Source organism: Drosophila novamexicana, unplaced genomic scaffold (genome assembly GCF_003285875.2).
Source record: "Drosophila novamexicana strain 15010-1031.04,08,12 unplaced genomic scaffold, DnovRS2.1 tig00000800-arrow-arrow-pilon, whole genome shotgun sequence".
Lineage (NCBI taxonomy): Eukaryota > Metazoa > Arthropoda > Insecta > Diptera > Drosophilidae > Drosophila > Drosophila novamexicana.
This window is the reverse complement of record NW_020824825.1, coordinates 17,171-23,088: the sequence shown is the minus strand read 5'-3', so window position 1 is coordinate 23,088 and position 5,918 is coordinate 17,171.

Below are 5,918 nucleotides of genomic sequence, written 5' to 3'. Positions count from 1 at the left end.
GGCATGAATTAGCCAAACTCTGAGGGATAGATTCATCTCAGTTCAACTTGCGAAGCCAAAGCTCGTTGAGGTGGATTTTTGCCTTGATTATCACAGGGCTTAACAGGCCAACTGGTCAGCGGCGATGTGACCGAGAGAATATTCAGTTTTGTCGCTCTGAGACCCTTGAATGAATCATCTAGCTTGAATTAAAAGGCATCTTCATTCGGCAACCACATCACGCCAAGTGTTTTAGTTTGGACTCTACGCATGCAGCACCAGTCAGTAAGCCATCGACATAAAATTCGTGACTGATAGCGTCAGCTGCTTAAGGGTGTGATGACTCGCTCTTTTCAGTATGATTTGTTAAACACCATATTGCTAACAACGAAGCAGGCTTAATGCCATAACTTACAGTGTTTAACCTGAAAGTCCACGAAAAGTCAATTCATATTTGTGGAGTCTAAATCGAAGCAGAGCCGAATAAAGTTCCTCTTGAATGGTCGGTTCAACCATAAGAAGGTCATTTAACGTAATCTGGGATGTCCGACAGGATGCGTCGAAGACAACGTGTAACTTCGTCTATGTGCCTTGTGGTCTTAGAACAGTCTGATGTGGACTGAAGTAGTGTGGAGCACTTTGAATCCGATCATGTTAATGAATGCTAAATATTCTTCCATGAATTCCAAATACATACGCTTAAGCTCGGGATCTCCAGACAAGCGTCTTTCAAGCGTCATTTTCTGAAACAGCCTTTAAATCCATAGGACGAAAGTTTACTTGATTATTTAGTTACAAGGTTGATACCCACGATTCCAGACTGTTTCACAATAACTCCATAATGGAATGATTGACTTATCGAGTTGATCCTCCCATTTTCGTATGGACATTGGGTCAACATTGAAATTTTGTTTATCACCTATTGACATTATTTTTATTTGCCCCACAATATTACATTTGGATTTAATATTATTTATTTTTCATTATTTGCCGTTCCTTATTAATCATTTTTTTTATTGTTCTCTCTTATTATTATTTAGTATTATTATTGTTTTATAAAAATTACTTAAGACGCCAAACACTATCCGCTGTGCGCTAATTGGGTTTTTCTTTTTCCTTTCTGTATTTTTATCTCATAGTGACTGTACTTCGCACATAGTCATCTATTTATTTCCAAGGATCTTTATGAAAATTCTTTAGAGACAAGTTTACACTTTTCGCTGAATTAAAGAATGGAAATGCGAGTCAACTATTTTTGGGAGAAATTTTAATTTTCGTTCGATCATACATAAGAACTTAATGAATACGTTTTTGGGCAAATTTGGTAATTTAGTATGTCACGCCGCCTATGATGAAGCTATTTTTTGGGAGAAATTTTAATTTTCGTTCGATCATACATAAGAACTTAATGAATACGTTTTTGGGCAAATTTGGTAATTTAGTATGTCACGCCGCCTATGATGAAGCTTAATTAATAATTAAAGTCGAAAAACATAACAGAATGAAATTTACCATGCCTATGGTGGGATTTGCGTTCTAAAGCATTGGGCCACTAATTTCAGATATTTCAGATGCGTCTGTAAATCTGCCGAAATAATCCAAAAATCGTCAAGAAAACAAATATATTGGACCTCAAAGTTGATGGAATCCTTGTCGATTAGCGTGCATAAATGCTGACAAGCGTTGCAGACCCCGAATGGCATGTGGCGGAATTGATACAGTGTCCTTCCCATACTGTAAACGCGTATATGCCTAATTATATCATCTTAACCTCGGCCCACACATCTCTTGCCTTGTCGGTGACTAAGCATAACGCCTGTCGTTCACGCGTACGATTCCTTCGATCAGCTGTATTCGATGCTGCAACAGGTGAGTTTTCGCTGGGCCATCCCTTTCGTTGCTGGAAGGACCTAGAAATTCTTGAGCGATCTCAAAAGCCCAGGTATAGTTATTGCTGCAGTTCGGGGCAGTTCATCTCTGCTATTGAATCTTACAGGTAGAATAACGCACCAAAAAATGAACGACTGGCACCCGCAGCTGCCCTCAACATCGACGCGTATGGCTGCGCTGCACATCCCAATTCCTCCACTAACTCCCGGCATCCTCATACCATCAGACTAAAGAGGCTCCCGTGTCCAACATGTTTTTCCCAGCGACTTCCACATTTACAAGCCCAAGTGTTCTCCTTACGTTTCTCTACTTCGCTTCTTTTATCTGCATCTGTGGAAACGCGCCCGAGCCTTCAGCGTTCGTCGGTTGGCTAGCGTCGCTCACAAAAAATTAAATATCGGGCCGACATGTATGCCTGAACCCGCTCTTCATATGCTACCCCTTCTAGGAGTTTACCGTTAGTAATATTCTTATCTGCAACCTTCCTTATTGTTATCTTAATTGTTCAATTGATTGTTAGGGTTACTATTCATATTGATATCCACGCCTTATATTTGCTCTGGCAGGTACTCCACTCTTGCTTCTCTGCGGTCGCCGTCTCCGAACGCGCCTGCCAAGCCATCATGACGATCCGGGAGTTTCCGGGACAGCATTTAGACTGTGGATATGGAGTGTCTAGCTTCCCGCACCTATAACAGAAGATCCTCCTTTCCTTGAACTGTCTATCATTCTGTCTACAATTCGAGCAAACTAGCCGTGATAGGGTTCTGCCACTCTACCCTCATCCAGCTCTCCTGTGACCCTCTCCTTCAAACACCGCGTTTTTATTTTACTTAATTCCCGGTCTTTCAGCGGCAGCGTGAGACGAGATGTTGCTCTCTGTTGAGGGGAGGCATCCCAGTTAACGCACAGAAAAAGGATGGCATAAATAAAATGACATTTGTTATGTTTCATAGCTTATTCGCAAAAGAACAAGATTAACATAAAACTGCTGCTCTTAGCAGCTGTATTCAGATATCGACTCATCGATAAGTATTATGACATGGTTGCACTGATACAGATAATACCCTTCCTCAATGAAAGCATGTTTACATGTCTACTTTAAACTTAAACAATTTCATTATGCTTCTGATTTGCCAGATTTTTAGTCAAACGTCAGCTATCATTAATTCTCTTGTTACATATTTTAGGTTAATGTGCTCTTTCTTAACAATATCCCGTACAAAATTAATTCTGTGCTACTGAGTGCAACACTTCTGTGTTTCTGCGACTTTCATGAGATAGGACATTCAGCTAGGAAAAACGCATATCCAGGATACGACCGACGATCCGTTCTGTCACTACCCCAGTCACCATCCACGGAGCGTACAAGAAACTGCTTTAATTTGTTTAGTGCAGCTTCAAGTTACATGTTGATGCCAAATACCTTAGAACATTTTAAACAGCTGCCAGATGTTTGCTGTGTGGTTCCCTATTGCACTGCGCTAATTTTGTCACTGTATGCCAATAAATAATAAGTATGTCTGCAACACTCTTCACTTTTGCCCACTTTGCACTTTTCTATGCCTTGCCAACGCAGCAAATCACGTATGTATTGCGTCCGATATAAAGTGATTTCAACCAATTCTCCTTCCCGGTGGACCGCCATGCGTAGAAACAGCTGCAAGGCTGCTATACAGATCATCTTTATTTTGACATGCTTTAAAAGGGTCATCTACGTAAACCAGTATGAATGCAAGACTGTCTTTTTTAAATGGGTATAAGGGTATATTATATTTGTGCAAAATGCAAATGTATGTAACAGGCAGAAGGAAGCAGCGGCCCCATAAAGTATATATATTCTGGATCAGCATTAATAGCCGAGTCGATCTAGCCATGTCCGTCTGTCTGTCCGTCCGTCCGTCAGTATGTATGAACGAATTGTCTCAGAACCTATAAGAGCTAGAGACTTGAAATTTTAGATGTAGATGCTCCTAGTTCCCGCGCAGATCGAGTTTGTTTCCGATAATCGATATTGGGCAATTTTGGTAAATAATAAGAGCTAGAATCACCAAACTTAACATATAGCTTCTAAAATAGAATATACATATGCATTTGATGTTGGAGGAAGAGGGTTCAGGGTATTCCCTAGTCGGGAGCTCCCGACTGGAACCTCTTACTTGTTTATTCTGCTACAAGCAAGGATCATATTAACAAAGAACAAATCCAATTTGTCGCAGAGCTCTACCGCAAACCCAGCATTCTTATTTTCCTCAGATCTTTCTTTCAGCGGTTTTTAAATATAAGTTGAGTTAAGGCATGTGGAAGTTTGTTGATTTCGATGCAGCAGCTCTCGTATAATCTAGTGTACATGCCGGTAGCCCCTGAACCTGACAAAAGGGCATGTCCCAATTGCACCCAGCTGTTGATCCTAGAGTGTCGTACGTGCACCCAATGGGCACGGCCAGTTAAGAGTTAATCCTTAAAATCTACAAATCCTAAAATGTATCGACAAATTCTAGTTACTATTCCTGGTAAATAAATAAGTAAATATCTACACCAAATTCCCTTTGGCTTTTGTCGGGCTTCTGACCACTGTTGGAGTATGATACATGTCTGGTGTGGCGCGAGACCGAATCTATATCGTCGTGAGTCATTTGCCTCCGAAGCTTTAAACTTAAGGCCAGCACACACATCCAACGTAAACGCCTACATCGCGCTTTTCGTATAGTGCTATTTATATCACCTGCTCCTATATCCCACCTTCTTCTGGCATTCAAGTTTACATGTGTTATGCAAGTTTCTTGTAGTTTTTGTCATATTGGCATTCCCATTGTGTTTGGTAATTTAAATAAATCGCACTTTTGTTGAACATTATTCACTGCAAATAATTACATTGTATCTTCAGCACAGCATGACTTTAATTCGGCTCTTTAGCAGCAGAGGTATTAAGAAAAGTAATTTATTTTTTAATAATAACAAAAATTAAAAGTGTATAAATGCAATAGTTTTCAGAAAAGATGAATCTTTAAAGTGTTAAACTCAGATTGGATTTTCATTAAATAATTATCAGGTAAGTTATTTTTGAAGATATTAAGCTGCTTGTGGGCAACATTGGGCAACTGAGATTATACATTTATTTGTGTTTAGATAGGAGAGCGCAAGAGAAATGCTTGTCAAAAGATGGCATTGTGTGAATTTTACACTTTGATTGGGATGTCACTACTGACGCAGAAAGTGAAGATGGCCTTGAAGACATTTGTAGTTGAGATAAATTTGGAAGGAATTGTGGAAAGAGGAGAAACTTTCGAAATCAGCCTTCTTGGCAATTTAATTGCGGATGAACGACAACAAGAACTATGCAGCATTGCTGATACTTGCTTTGAATAAGTCCAGTTCAACTTATATCTAATAAGAATCTTTTATTGGTGCTTAGGAACATCTATTACAACTGATTGGCTGCTGTATAGGAAACATTTGCAGTTTCTATATCCGAAGCAGAAACATATTCCTCTACTAAGATTTCAACTTGAAATTGCTGATGCACTTTTGCAATCTGCTGCCTCTTCTTCAATACAAAAAGAAATGAGGTCGACCATCGAATCTAGACAGGGGTAGCCCGATATCATCCATTGGCTCTCCATCTAACAAAAAAATGTTGTTCAGCGAAACCAGGGGATAGTGAGATCGCTGTTGCCACACTCTCACCCCCGATAACCCGACCACATAATACCAAATGCAACAAATCTTAACTTCTAAGACTTAAAGTTAATTTTCTGGCCTTCAATGTTGATATTATCGCTTTTACTGCGACTTGGCTAAAACCAGACATTTCATACTCCTCAATATTTCCCAATAAATCGTTCAATTACAAATGAGTTAGAGCTTTCAGTATCGGAGAGGGAGTACTCAAAGCTGTTAAGTCTACTCTTTCCAAGGAACTGATTAACTTCCCATTTCAAAGATAGAGTTTCTCGGAAAAATGGTATTTATTTTTTTATTTTATGTTCTTTTAATTCCGCACTATCTAACATATCACTTTACCTAAGCCATCTTAATGGTATTAAATC